This window comes from Dipteris shenzhenensis, chromosome 14 (assembly GCF_047967505.1).
Source record: "Dipteris shenzhenensis isolate YYH24624 ecotype China chromosome 14, Dip_SZ_1.0, whole genome shotgun sequence".
In the NCBI taxonomy this organism is placed as follows: Eukaryota; Viridiplantae; Streptophyta; class Polypodiopsida; order Gleicheniales; family Dipteridaceae; genus Dipteris; species Dipteris shenzhenensis.
In genome coordinates, this window is record NC_141609.1 from 35,674,737 (window position 1) to 35,690,501 (window position 15,765).

Here is a 15,765-nt window from a genome sequence, read left to right on the forward strand (position 1 = left end):
TTCCTTGCAAGCTTGCTTCAGGCACCTCGCATTCACCAAACCTTCGTTTCCTCCCTTTCAGGTACATTCTTCATAGAATTCACATTTCTTATTCGCATGCTCATAAAGCTTATTTGTTGTTCTGCCAGAGTATTGCGGCTCGCTCCTTTTCCTCCACTCTACAACAGCAATTCCCTGCCATATCTGAGCAGCCATTCGAATGACAGCTCAGCAAAATACACATCCCAACAACAAAAAACCAATCATCCTGCAATGATTCTTTGTGCTCTTAGAAAAGTGCCTAGATCAAACCTCTACTACAATTGTTTGTCGCTAAAAGAAATCAAAATCTCTTCTAATTCTCACAGGAGCCACAACTAGTTGCGCACTTCACAAAATCGTAGTTGAATTAGCGTAAAACATAGTGCATTCCCGTCAGATGCTCTTTAGATTGACGCACTGAAAGCAAAGACTCTGTGAGTTCGCTGCTCAACCTTGAGTACTGAGAAGATGTAACTAGCTTGTGAGGTAGTAGAAAAGGGCCTTCTACCAAAAAGCAAAGAAACCATGCATTCAACACCCTTGCTTTTCAAGTCCACTGGTTTTGCAAAAAGTAACTAAGAGTGCTTTACATTGATTTTTAGAAGAAGGCGCTTCTTTCACACCTCATTGACGGGAGAAATCTGTGAAGCAGGCCGAGATCGTTGATGTTCCTATAAACATGTGAGACAAGTTACTACAAATGAAATGAGATTTTTGAGAGTCAGTTAGTTGCTAGTTCCATGGCAGCATAAGCCGCAACTTGTATTCTTTTATTATTTTCAGAAGTTTTGGAATGCCATCTATAGTATTTTGACTTTTTATGTACAACAAGGGAGAATGCACAATAGACAATGAACCTCTCAAGATGGAAATGCACTGGCTTTAATTTTGACCAGTCTCTTGATTTATCTAAGTCATGTCCAATTCAAGTCAGACAAAGAAAATACAGTTTCATTTGGATACTTTTTGGTCTGTTTTTTGTTTATTGTTAGAATCTGGTAGTTTTGTCTTTATAGTTTACTTTTCTGTTGCTCAATCTTTAAGGTCTAATGTGAATAAACGATTTGATAGTTGGTACTTTCTCTGATATTTGTTTTCTAACAACATGGCAGAATCTACTACTTTATATTCAAGGTTCAGGAAAGAGACAACATTTGGTTGGGCTGCCAAAGCTGTTTCAGTTTTAGGTTGTTCAAGTTAGTCTGTCTATAACCTTTGTGGAAGTCAAAATTATGTCATCTACCCTGACTTGGTGGTGACATTATCTTTCCTTGAAATGCCTTTTTGATAAGAACTTGTGTTATCTTGGCCAATTTTTATAAACAAAACAAATACATGCGTAGTTGTAAGTTCTGAAAGAAAATTGAAGTGGAGGACTTCTAGATTGAATTGCCATCCACACACGAACACATGTAGGATAGATGCATACACATATGTGGCTATAATGAAAATGCCAAGATTGGCTAGAATGAAAGCATACAATTGGAATGGCTGCAACTTACTACAAATACATATTGTACCGAGGGCATGTAGTTCTAGTTTTGTACCAAGAATTTGGGAGGGCGAAACTCGGATAGGTGTGGGTTTTGAGGGGGGTGAGAAATTAGCAAAATAAAGTGTTGTTTCGGATACAGAGACAACTTGTGGCTCATCAACCGTGTGCCTAGAAGGACCTATTAAGAAAGTTGTTGCATGCTCTAGTGTCCATGCTTTTCATAGAATTTGTAGTTTAGGATTGCATTTGTAGCCAGTTTCTAGGGGCAAGTGGTTGCAGGCTAAATCTGTTAATTCTACATGTGAGCCTTGGAAGTTGATATAATACGAAGCACAGACGTATACTTTGTACAAGAGTAAAAGGATGGGAGGGGATTGATTCATAGCTTTTAACTACATCTTGTATGCTTTTATGTGTTAATTCTACATGTGAGCCTTGGAAGTTGATATAATACAAAGCACAGATGTATACTTTGTACAAGAGTAAAAGGATGGGAGGGGATTGATTCATAGCTTTTAACTAGTTCTTGTATGCTTTTATTGTTAAAGCTTCCTTTGATGAGTCAATATCTTGTGTCTTCAAAACTATCCTCATTTGAGCTCTAGCTTGAGCTCTAGCTAGTCTCGTCAAGCCCCATCATCTCGTCAAGTGCAGCTTCAATTAGTAGCATCACGATCAAGATATTTTTTATTTTGAAGACTCTTGAGGACAATGTGGTCCCTAGACCATGTTTTAAATGGGCAAGGAGGGCTTATATTTCCCAAGTACTATATGTCCTTGGACACTATTAATGATCTATCCTTACACATAGGATTCTCTTCAAAAAATCATGTATTCCTCATGAATTTAAAAGCTTCAAAATATCAAATCGATTGGTGAATTAGGAGGCATACTATATTATCCCCTCATGTACAAGGTCTTACTGCATTATATAGTATTACAGCCCATTCATTGGGCCTCGAAAAGATATGTGGCTTATTGGGTAGTGTGTATTATTAAAGATAAGTGGCTCATTGGGTAGTGTATAGTGGTATAGCAATAATAAACTCCAAGGACTACAATGGCCAATCATATTAGTATGGGAAAAAAAACTTTTTCTGTTACACCCATTAATGTGTAAACTGCATGTACACCCATTGATCACAATGATCCCCAAGTGATGTAGTGTGTGTGTGTGTGTGTGTGTGTGTGTGCGCGCGTGCGTGTGTGTGTGTGTGTGTGTGTGTGTGTGTGTGTTTCCCACTAACCACATTCCCACAAGTCTGACACACAATCCAAGTGAGGGCAGTAGTCCACCCATCACAATGGATTGGGTCGGACTACTGCCCTAGTTTAAGTCACAAATATTAGAAAAAATTATTGCAATCATAACCACTCCAACCCGTCGGTGAAGGGTGGCCAGGTTTCCATATTCATGGAAGAATCCTTCGACCAGTCAGTCAAAAAGTACTATAGAATGTAATAAGTGAACATCCTACAACCAGTCACTCAAGGCCAACAATAAAAGTAGTTAAGAGAAAATGCATTCTTTCCCACTTTGTATTAAAACTTCAAGCACATAAATAGATTCTTAGTAATAATTGGGTGGTGAAGTTTCCATAATCATGGAAGAGTCCTTAGACCAGTGGGTTGGGGACATTTGTATCAAGTGAAATACGCTCGACCAGTTGGTCGAGGGTATAAATCTCAAGTATCGAAAGAACATCCTTCTTATGAGAATTAACATTTCAAGATTTTAGCTAGATTATCTCTACTATATGGAGACTTATTGTGAATATCAAATATGTGAAGAGGAACCACATCCTCACATAGACTTTTCACATCATGGGCAATGGATGTGTCCAATAACTTGATGTTGGTCCAAGCATCATGGCCTAGCAACCAAGGGAAGGGGTTTTTCCCATAGTCCCCATGCCACAATCAGGCCTAAAACTTAAACCAGTCGAAACAAGTTGACCCAAGTATAGCCATTAGTCGTAAGATTTTTCTTTATCTTACAATAAGCATACTAGTATGTGTTCGTCCTATCAAACAATCTATCCTACTATACTACTAGACTAGTTTCCAATGTCAAAGTAAACCAATTGCAAACATCCATCATTGCCCTTTTCAAACACCTAGTGAGAGTATTCCATCAATAACCAAACTCTTAATACCGCATAAGTGAGAATAATCCATACTGTTCCTCCTAAAAAAATGTCAAATTGGGAGTCAATTTTCATACTCACATTCACATCGATACATTGCAAAAAGTACAACAATACTAATGACTAATCTCCAATAGAATGTCCAATCTTATTTATCGGTACTTGGAGATAATCTGCTGTAGAGTACGCCTTGAAGTTGCCAATGTATCTTCATGCCTTAGATTTTTCAATGCAAACTTGATGGAGAGGTATGCTGACTCACTTGGCACCATCACAACCAAATGAAAGTTAGAACAATTCATTTAAGCTGTAGAAGCCGGGCTTCAATGCTGGCACACAGTTGTTATCTATGTCACTCGATCTAGATTAGCATAATCAAATCTTGGCATTCTACTATTCAATAGTAATTTGAGTTGCTTGCAGGTTGGAAGACTATCATGGCAAGGAAAAGCAAACAGCTAGGGTGGTTGGTAGGGGGCCTCCCATTGCTCAAGCTGCCCTTGCCCTTGTTGCTAGTTCTAGGGTCACAAGTTCTCATAACAGGAAAATAAAGTCAGTTCATATCCTCAAATAGGCAAAGAAGAGGAGGTTTTCCCAAAAGGTATACTAGATAATACTTGTTAAATAGGTCAACAAAACCAGTGATTGGCATGCATATATTGTTTTTTACAATTCTTGTAGCAATGCCTGGACGTAAAGATCATTGAACTTCTACAAATAGCTTAGCCTTGTATGTCTCTGTCACACTACTAGGTGGCACTGGTCAGTCTATTGTATTCCATGGCAGAAGATCTTGTTTCCTCAACACACCGTGAGTGTTTGCTTTGTCCAACAATTTATAAAAATGGTCATAGAAGAAGTTACCTGTCTACACTAATTGAGTTGCAGATCTACCTTGATATTGTAATTCTCCTATGGATCCATGCAAGACATCCAAGAATCCCAAAATGCACTCCACCAACTGCCATTCTTCATACAATGATGGATACAAATCTGAAAACCAAAACATGTTTTAGTTTACGCAGAAGATAGCAATGTTCGAAACTACCATTTCGAAACTGAAAGGGTTGAAAACTCACAATTAGGCATGTGCCATGGAAAATAATATGGATAATCACGCACCACAAGTCCATTGTGCATATATACATGCGTGACTAGAATTTCCTTAATACCTTTCTTACCATCTATTGTTTAGAAATATTTGACCCTGCCTTTCCAAGAGGCCAGAAATATATTATTCAACTGTGGTTTTTTTCTCCTTGTTGGCTGCATTAGCACCCAACTGCCTTTTGACACAACCATCTTTTTCAGTGACCATATGCATTCACCCTATCGAAAAACTATATGGATGATATGCATGTTGTAGGTCGCCAAGAACTCTCACCTCTATGTCTTGGTCTTTTGCATTCTGAGTTACACACCACTTTGCATTGGGACACCTTGGGTTGCCTGTTGCCATGGATGATTTGTGAAAGAGAACCAAACTTGCAAATGGGTGAAATGAAAGTGAAAGAAGTAGGAGGAAAAGTAGGAATGCAAGCAACGAAGCCTATTTAGGCAAGAAAGACACCCTGGGGTGCCTATTGCCATGGATGGAAAGTGCAAGCAGGAGAACTGGGGGGGAAAATAGGCCCAATCTTAGACTTAAGAAATCACATTTGAATCTTTGATTCGTACAAGCCGAAAAACTAGTTTAGGAGGGAAATCATATTTGAGTCCATGATCTTTTCTGAAAATGACTCCTTGTCAGGTTTATATAGTTGCACATCTGTAAAGTTTTGTTTCTTTCTCTTATGTGAAACTATTTTGTATTTTCTCTATTTTCTCAATGTTACCTTGGCCCTCTTGTGATTGGTGGAGAGGGATTTTTCATTTTGGCCAAAAGGCCCCAATTTGGCCAAAATGAGTTCCCTTTTTTCCTAATGATCATTCTTACTATAGCCACATACACTGAGAAGTGATTGAGAGCCAGAAAATTATGCACAACTGTACTTTTTAGACATGTTTACATTAATATTTATCTTCCAATAGAATCACTAGATTATATTTTCCTTCTTCTTGTTGAAGGTAGTGCTTGCATCATTATGAGTGTAACCCTAAGAAAACCAACATTAGAGGCCTTCTTTAACATAACACCATCTCCCTTGAGTTGATGAGAGCATAGAACCTTCCAACAAAATAAAATGGCCTTGTAGACTTGAATCGACTTGCACACCCATTAGAGCACACCTTATGTCTTTTAAATTGCAAGCCTTGGTCTTTCAACCATTTTGAATGACTTAGAAAACAATCTTGCACAAAGAGTATATCATGATTCTTGCCATTGAAAATGTGAAATTGCATCTCCTTTATCACTAAGTGACATCCTGGTTACGAACAATAGGTGATATGTACATTTGCCACTTCAAGTATGCATATTAGACTTTCTTTAATGGCATTGTATTCTATACGTTGTCCCATGAGGTGTTTCATCTAATGGAATGGTGCATTTGTTGGTTTGCTACAAAGATACAACTCCCAAAATTTTATGGCACCATTGAAAACCTGATCAGAAGCTATCTTTCTCTTTACTAGAGAAGCCGACACTACAAGAACAAACACATGTCACTCCATGCACACCAAATGATGGAAACCAAAGATAGTTTATGGCATCTTTGAAGTATATAATTTGCATGTCTTGAATGTAGCAGCAAGTATTAGTGTCCTTTAGCTTCCACACAAAATATGGTTTGAACTTCTTGAAACTAGGTTGCCCTGTAATGACATCGCGATACATTGATTTGAACTTCAACAAGAAGAACTCTGTCTACAATTCAAACTATGAATAAGGAATTCTAAAAGCACATTAGGATTGCTTCAAAGCACTAAAGAGAGCACATAAAAGCACAATACAAAGCACATTGAAGCACTTCTGAGCACAAGCACAAGCACATAGAAGCACAATAGAAAGCACATAAAGCACAGCAAAGAACAATAGAAAGCATATAAAGCACAATAGGAAGCACAATATAAAGCACAATAGGAAGCACATTATAGCAAAGGGGACGAGCATTTTCTGAGCAAAATCTTCCGAGCGTCCGAGCGAAGGAAAAAAAAAGCTTCCAACTATGCATAAATATGGAAAAAATCGATCAGAAGAAAACATAGTTTCACTTAGAAATATGCAAAGTATTATAGCAATGCCTATTTTATACAAAAATCTTTAGGTGAATCTGTAGGAATGGTGAGAGCATAATGGGATGGCTTTTGAAGAAACCCACATGTAGAGTAGACTCCTCTATGAAAATTCCCTTATGATCCTTCTGACAACTTTTACTTAATAGGGGGTGACATTGAAACCCCTCTCTCAACCTATCTTCATGAAAGAGTTTCTTCAAAGAAAACTCATTGAAGCAAGCCATCCAGGTAGTTTCGCCAGCGAAACCCCTTTGAAGCAAGTCTCCCAAGGTAGTTTCGCTGGCGAAACTACCTTGGACAGCACTTTTAAAAGTGACATAACTTTCATATCCAATGTCCAAATATAGTCATTCAACCACTCAAATTGATCGGAACACCCCATTTGAGCACATCTATGGAGTTATATTTTGGAAAATCTTTCATATATAGTATTAAATATTACATGTATTTTATGAGAGTGATATATAAGCCCAAGTTAATACTTATTTATAGTAATTTAAACTTCTTTAGAAACATGTCCATAAATATGCTATAAAAACACTAAAAAGATATTGCCATATGATATAAATGTGTTAATAAGTAATTATATATGCATAGTATTATTACATTGAGAGTGATTATGAGGAATGTTTCTTAAAGGAATCAACACTTTTTTAAGGTAATAACAGGGGTACAAAGGGATGTCTCTAAATAAGAAAATTATGTTGTGTAAAAATGAATGAGTGACTAGTCTGTATATTTTTATGATAAAGGGATCTAGTTCTAGTGAAAATAAAAGTGTAAAAACCATGTTTCCTGAAGAAAAACATTTTTAAAAATCTCTTGAAAAACACGCTCGGATAAACCTGCTCATAGGTTTTTGCTCGTAAAATTGACGCATCCTACAGCAAATAGAATGCACACACACACACAAAAGCACAATAAAAAGCATATTAAAGAACATTAGAAAGCACAATAAAAAGCAACAAAAGCACATAAGAGCACATAAAAGCACAATAAAAGGACATTAAAGCACAATAAAAAGACATAAATGCACATGAGGACTACTTAAAATCACTAAAGGGACTACATCAAAGCACATGAGGGTTGCTTAAAAGCAATAAAGGGAGCACATAAAAGCATAATAGAAAGCACATAGAAGCACAATGGAATTCACATTAAAGCACAATGGAAAGCACATTAAACCACAATAGAAAGCACATTAAAGTACAAAAGAAAGCACATACGGATTGCTTAAAAGAACTAAAGAGAGCATATTAAAGCACAAAGAAGCACATCAAAGCATATAAAAGCTAAATAGAAAGTACATTAAAGCACACAAAAGAAGCACTAAAGAGAGCACATAAAAGCACATTAAAGCATAATAGAAAGCACATAAGGATGAAAGAGAGGCATAGTAGAAAGCACATTAATGCACACAAAATCACATACAATCATGTAAAAGCATAGGAGGACTGCTTAAAAGAACTAAAGAGAGCACATTAAAGCATAATAGAAAGCCAATAGTAGCACATAAAAGCACAACATACAAGCATATAAAAGCTCAATATAAAGCACAATAGAAGCACATAAAAGCACAATGGAAAGTACAGTAGAAAGCATATAAGAGCATGTAAAATCTCATGAAAGCACATGGTTATGGGATGATCCACATAATGTGACAACAAAATTTTAGGCCTTTCAAAGGAAATTGGGTAGGTATTGATGACTTGATACACTATACCATGACGTTCCCTATGTGATAATCCAAGCTCGATATTAAAAAGTTTGAAGCAAGTTTTCTCTTCTTTGAGATTGGATGCGTTGTCCAAAGCGGGACCAAAAAAAAAGAGGGAAAAAGAAAGCGATCGATATGGCTGAGCCATAAAAGAGGCAAGAAGAAAGCATAAGTAATAAATGATGGACCTAGAATAAAATATTCAATGGTTGCGAGGCTAACTTCTCAGAAAGGAGGTTGGATAGGGTCCCAAAGGTGAGGGTGTTGGCTGCCTTTCTGGAAAACAAACCGGAGTCAGCAATCCCCCCTTCATTTCTACCCTAGAAGTGTGACCCCTTAACAACAATATGGCATTCCGTAAGTACGTCCAACATGCTTTAAGACAGAAGTAGAAACTACCTTGCTTGCAAAATTTCTAATCATCTAAATGCAGCCTACCTAAGGAAAGGGATCGAAGACAAAAGTATAGACTACCTTGCTTGCAAAATTTCTAATGATGTGAATGCAGCCTACCCAAACATAAAGCGGAAGGGAGACATATGTATTTTAAGGCGATAGTCTCATCCATCACATGGAATATTCTCCTTCAAAGCTTTTGCCACATCACTTGACCCTGCTTGCTGCAGCTTGCCATTTTTGGCGTAGTCTACTACCTTATCATGCAATGTGTCATGGGCAACGTAGATGTAGCAATATTACAATGCGCATGTGTGATATTTTTTGAAAGGTTGATGGGAAAATATGAGATTTTACATCATGCAAGTAATATTTTGGAAAATAAAAACTCATTCCTCAAATTTTCTCTTTTCTTCTAGATCTCCTACAGTTGTCGATATTTGAATGCACACACATCACAACAGATGATATCAATCAGCCTTCCAAATAATTGAATCGATCATCCTTCCAAATAATTGATATTGAGCCAAGCTACTTATCAAGAGGTTGCAATCGTTAACAATTCAAAACTACACCACATCTTATGAACCAATTAGCTACCATGTCCATAGATGTATGACATCATCCCTTAGCATATCCCTTAACTATGTTCGAGTAACATAAGAAGACTTGAATGAGATGCATTTATGATTAACTGTTACAAATGGCATTGACCATTTCCATGTTGCTTGCAATATTGTTATCAAGTTTCTAGTGGCTAAGTCCAAGATGTCCTATGAGAGAGAGAGAGAGAGAGAGAGAGAGAGAGAGAGAATGGACCCCAATTATGCCACTTTGAAAAGGACAAGAACCATTGAATCGATTGAAAGAATTAACATTTATTCGACCACTATTGATCAATGAGTAATGGACTTGAGTCTAACCACCCAAGTACTCAACTTTGAAAAGGTTAAACCCCATCTAATGGATTGAAAGAATAACATTTATTTGACCATTATTGACTCTCTCTCTCTCTCTCTCTCTCTCTCAATTGTGTTAGTACTCGGTAACATAGATAAATAATGTCTCTCTCTCTCTCTCTCTCTCTCTCTCTCTCTCTCTCTCTCTCAATAACTGGTAGCGTAGATAAATAATGCCCAATGGTCTATGTTCAAAGCGTTGGTGAGTGTGTCAACTATCAAAATAATGACTTCTTTTAAGGATGAGCTTTCGGAGTCTTAGTGGCAAAAAGGAAAGTGAAATTCTAGTGAGCCTGAAGCTGAAGGAAAGTTAAGTTCTAGTGAGCCTGAAGCTCGAGGAGTGTCATGTCTCTTTGTAATTGCCTCTATATATTTTATTTATTTTTCTTTCCTATATTAATAATAGTCTTTTTCCGCCAAATTTTTAAATCAATATAGTGAAGGAATAATTTGGTTACATAAAGCGTTAATGCCCATGAAATGAAGAAAGTCACGGATTTTAGACATAGACTATTTCCTTTACGCACCACACTGAGATGATACAAGTGCCTGGTTTGAACTTTTGGAAATTGTTCATTGCTTCATGAGCTCATCACGAAGGTGCGCTCTCTTCAGAGTCTGGACGAAAAACTCGCAAACACGCGGATGATAAGCAGTTGCAACAACAGCGCCGTGAGAGACATGGCAGCCCTTCATCGTCACTTTCATATCGATGATCAATGTCAAATGAGACGCCGGCACTGGCAGAAACGACTTTCTTTCCATGGAATCATGTGATGCGAAAATACTTCCAAGTGAAAAAGGAGCTTCCCTACCCCTGCTTCTTAATTGTATGTATGTCAAACACAACCCTCTTTCCGTGCAAGGGTTCAATTAATCACTACACGGAACGGCAACCCAAATTTGTTTCTAATCCAGTTTTGAAATCATCAGCCCAGGGTGACAATTCAGCATTCCTGAACTGCAAGTACTTCTCCGTTGAATGTGCTACTCGTGAAGCTTTTGTATTCTTTAATGTTTGTGTATCACTCATCCGCTCAAGTCTAGATGAAGTGATTATACACACTCAGATCAAACGTTCGGTCGAAGGGGATGTATCTGTATGTGGGTGTTGAGATGTGCAGTTGGAGACAGTTGTCTTAAAGTGAGCACCGAGCAGATGCAGATCCGGCAACGTAATAAGAAGCCTCGTCGTCTTTCAAGAAGAACCCACTGAATTCACACAGACAGGAATGAAGCATTTGCATACACCCTTCAGTCACGTGGTCCAGCATCAGTTCAGGCTCGCCTTGGCGATCTCAAACGCCAAAAAACATGCCGCATTTGCAGGCACACTTCGAGCCATCGCCGGACCGAATCCTTTATACAAACCCTTCACGCCCTCTGACGCATACACCTTCCGAAAGGCATCCACTGTCCCTGCATATTTTGGGTTCTTGTGATCATCAACCTGTATGATACTCTTGATGACATCCGCTGGGTAGACCGACAACCAGAAACTCGCTCCTGCGAGACCTCCGGCAGTGACCACTGCCCCAGTTCTAAGATCGGAAGTGTCCGAACCGCCTGCCAGGAATTGCTTGGTGGCTTCGTATACCCCGAACAGTAAAGCATTCCCCGGCACTTCCCTCAGCAGGGTTGGCGTGAGGCCCTTGAAAAGCCCGGCAATGCCTCCTTCAGTTAGCAACACGCGTCGTGTAAGATCGAGGGGACCGGTGTATTTTGGAGCTCTGCCTGCGGCAGATGCACCTGCCAAAACCTCCCCAGAGGTAAGAACACTCTGCGCCTGCAACCTGCACTTGATAAGCTCAGTCGGGCAAGCCAAGAAGGAGACAGCGGCGCCAGCGCACGCACCACAGACGACCTGCTGCGAGACAGTAAGAGGAGCACCGGGCTGGGTCCGAAGAAGGGCCTCCATGCGGCCACGGACGGTGAAGAGCAAGGCAGTGAAAGCAGCGACAGTGGCAAGGGGGGCGCCCATGCCCTTGTAGAGGCCAAGGGGGCCTTCGAGGGCAAGAGTCTGTCGGAGTGCGGCCATGGCACCTCGGGGGAGGTGAGGAGGCTGGCTTTGGAGCTTGACCTTGATGGTGTCGAAGGGGTGGCCGACGAGGAGGACGGCAACGCCACCGATGGTGCCAGCGGTGAGGTCTTTGGCGGTTTCAGCCATAGCCAATGCGAGGAAGAAGCAAGCGAGGAGAAGAAGATGAGGAAGAACCTGGCTGTGGTGGAGAAGAAGAACCTGGCTATGGCAGCTTGTGTCTATGGTGTAGAAGAAGAACCTGGCTATGGTGGAGAAGAAGAAGAAGAACAACATAGGCTCGAAAAACAGATCCCCGACGCACATTCTTTTTGGGAACGGCCTTGGGGACGACCTTTCCCCACAGCATCAAGGGCTGCGGTTGGGTGGAAGATTTTCGATCGCTGGCTCTTCTAGCATCCTGTGAACTACGCACTTCCAATCAATGTCGGATCAGGAATCTTGTTGGAGGACTTCTGAGGTGGCACGTAGAAAACAAGATGAATTACATTCAAGTGGCCTGCCCATAATTTTTCGTTCATACTGTTGTATACACAAGAGAGTAGTCAGACCAGTAGATGTAATTCGTACCGTGTGTGAAGGAATCGAGGGAATGTTTCTCTACCCAGATGTGGTCTATGGTCGAGCCGTTGATTGGTGTTGGGTTTTGGATCAATTGTTGCATTTTTGTGATTGCATGAATGCATTGAGCTTGTTTTGTGATGAGCCTTGTTTATGGAAGCATATGTTGAAGGAAAAGCTTGTGAAAGGCTTGTAGCAATGACATTGTTGGAGTTCATGGTGGCTTGTAGACATTGATAACGGCCATTTGTGTGTTGTATGGTGCACGGAGGATAGTCAACAGCACTCGGCACCATTCTCTGAGAGAAAAATCTCATACAGGAGTGTTATGTTTTTTCTGTAGTATGTTGCAAGGCCGAACCCTTCTGTACTATGAAAGTGGTTGAATCCGGGTATAGTTGTGCTATGATCTGGTGATACATGGAGCTCTTGAAGGCATAGAATTGTGGCATTAAGCATACCCTGGTTGGCAATGATGTCGTCTTGGTGTGCATGGAACGATTTGGTGTTGAGGGATTGTAATGATTGTTCTTCAAGAGATTCCTCGTGAAAATATTTCTGGATTGTTTCCCATGAGCTAGTGTTGAGAGTCGATGAATTTCGGCTAGGATAGCCAAGTCTAGCTTGATGTGCTTGTTTTCTAGAGGGCAAAGCAAGTAAAGGGATGCTGGATCAAGAATTTTTGAAAGAGCTATGTAGACTAGGCTGTGTGCCTTCACGTGCATTGGATCGAAGGCAAGGGAGTCCATCGATAGGCCTTATGCACGATGGATTGTTCATGTGGCTGCTGGCTGGATCGAAAATTGTTTCCTGCAAAAGGTGTTGAGATGATTTTTCCCTATTTGGATTTCCTTTGTTATTTGCATGATTGGTGTACATTGTTTGTTGAAGTTGCAAGTGAAGAGTGCAAGCTATAAAGCTCTTGTGCGCTTGCCAACGTTTGCGTTAGTGAAGTGGATCCAGAACACTGGAGGTTTCCTGGCCAGGTCAGCTATTTTGAAAACTGAGTTTGCACCGTTGACAAGCTTGTCGGCTATGCCCAAATTTCCTGAGCAAATTTCAACAATGCTTCCTTGTTTCAGATTGGTGTCCGAGTGTAGTCCTCCTATTAACTTCGTGTCTGTTGGTATTCGTATTGTTTTGCTGCATGTGCGATGTCTTATGTCTTCTGTTTTGATGGTGAACCCTGTTGTTGTGAGTGCTGCAATTGGTGCTCCATAAGTCTGCTTGCACAACGATGAGGAGGAGCTGATTTTGTTCGAGCTACTGCAAGAGGACTGCTAGAGTGGCCATGAAGATGAGGAGGAGTTGGTTTTGTTGGAGCTACTGCTATGCTAGAGGTTGCTTTGGAGGATAGAATGGTGTGGCATTGGATTCCACATTAAAGTTGTGATCGTCGAGTAGAGTTGAGGCCAAGTGCTGTTGGGATAACTATTGTCAAGGGCTTGCTCTATGGTGCATGTGTGCATCTAGGGGAGTCACATGTGTGAGTGTGTGTTGTAGAGGCACATCTAGTGCTATGATGTGTCTAGTGTGTGTGACTTAAGTGATGATGTAAGCCAAAGGCCCCCACATGGGAGGTTCCTTTGATTTAGGCCAGTCCCACTGATGTAGGGGCTGATTGCCACTGATGTAGGAAAGGTGCCTTTGATCTAGGCCACCTTCTCCCCATTTCTATAAGAGAGAGTCACCTCTCTCACAATCAATGGAGAACAACATTTTTGGCTACATCTTGTGCTCTCACTCCTCTTCCAAGATGCATCTATTCTATTCCACGTGTTTCTTCATTTGGTATTAGAGCATTAGGTTCTAGATCTAGCCTAGCCTAGCATTAGATGCTCTCTCTAGCATGAACTACTAGTCTTTTCAAGTTTCTTCATCATCTCCATTTCTTCCCCTCTTCTTTCCCAAATTTGTGAGTGCTTGTTCTCTGTACTCAGCCGGCCGTTTGCAAAATCCTTTGAATTGAGGCTTCTATAGCCTGGGGCGCACCTCTGTCTAGGAGCATTCTTCAAGTTGTGATCTCTATCGCTCGTGCCGACTCAAACTGTGTGCGCCTGTTGATAAGCAAATTCTGTCCAATGTCGCAACTATCTGTTAATTCCTTCTAGCCATGCGGTCCATAGAATGACAAATTCTCTGATGAAATTTGATGACAAATGGTCCACAGAATCAGCCAGAATCGTCAAAAACATAGTCAAAATTGAAGAGCTTCTCTATGGCGACCTGGCGCAACATTATTCTCTTCTTTGGTTGAGGAGCTTCTCTGGAATAAGGTCTTTATTTCTGCATAAAAATCCCCTTGAATAGAGCTACAAGCTATGCAAATTGTGGCCTCCAACTTCCATATTTACTGTTTGAAGAAATTTGGCAGTTTTGGTTGAAGAATCCATTGTATTGACTTTGAGCAAGTGGAGGAAGTTTAAGACCTTTATTCATCTGCAAGTATTTGATTAGTTTGAATTGATAGTTGAAGGGAATATGCTCAATTCTTGTTGTCATTGAATGAGATTCTAACTACTTTAAGAAGAAGAAAACAGTTTTTGGAGAGACTTCATGCTTGTAAATAAGTACAAATGTGTGTTAAGGTTGATGCATTGATAGGAGACTTTAGTTCTAAAAGCATTGAGGCATAACATGGTGGATGAGCAAGTATGATATGCATATGGTGAGACAAACTCTATGGAATTCTTCTCTACAATCATGAAGTCTATGATCACTAATAGTGGTGAACAAATGGATGCCAATATTGATGACTATGTTTCAAAGTATGCTTCCTTTTGGAAATACTTTGTACTTCTCAAGTACAACATTCTTGATGATGAGGTATTCTTGGTGCTATCAAAGAAAAAGGGAGATATACTCTCTCCACATTTGAATTTCATGCCAACCTCTTTGGCAAATGAAAAAATGTATATGGATGTCAAGATCAACATAGAAGGCTTCCTCAAAGTTTTCAAGATGAAGAATGATACTCATATTACTTGTGAGTCTTTTCAACAAGAGGCATCACTTTTGGACACTGGAAAGCTTGAAGATGATCAAGCATTTACAAAGAATGCCAAGGCAAATCTAGTTGAAGAGAAAACTCCATCAACAAATGAAGAATCCAACTTTGTGGTAGAAGACAAGGACTTTGTCTTTTGAGCAACTTGCCTTTGAATTTTTGTTTATCATCACTTGGTCAAATTTTGAGGTTCTTTGCCTAGAGTAGTACTCCAAAAGAATGCTATGTGTTTTGTCTTTTGTAAATC

The 15,765-nt window shown here is 39.8% G+C and overlaps 1 pseudogene; it reads right to left on the reverse strand.

Moving 5' to 3' along the window:
* Positions 1-11,006: 11,006 nt before the first annotated feature.
* On the reverse strand, positions 11,007-12,268 carry LOC147894539 (mitochondrial carnitine/acylcarnitine carrier-like protein pseudogene; annotated as a pseudogene).
* Positions 12,269-15,765: the final 3,497 nt, after the last annotated feature.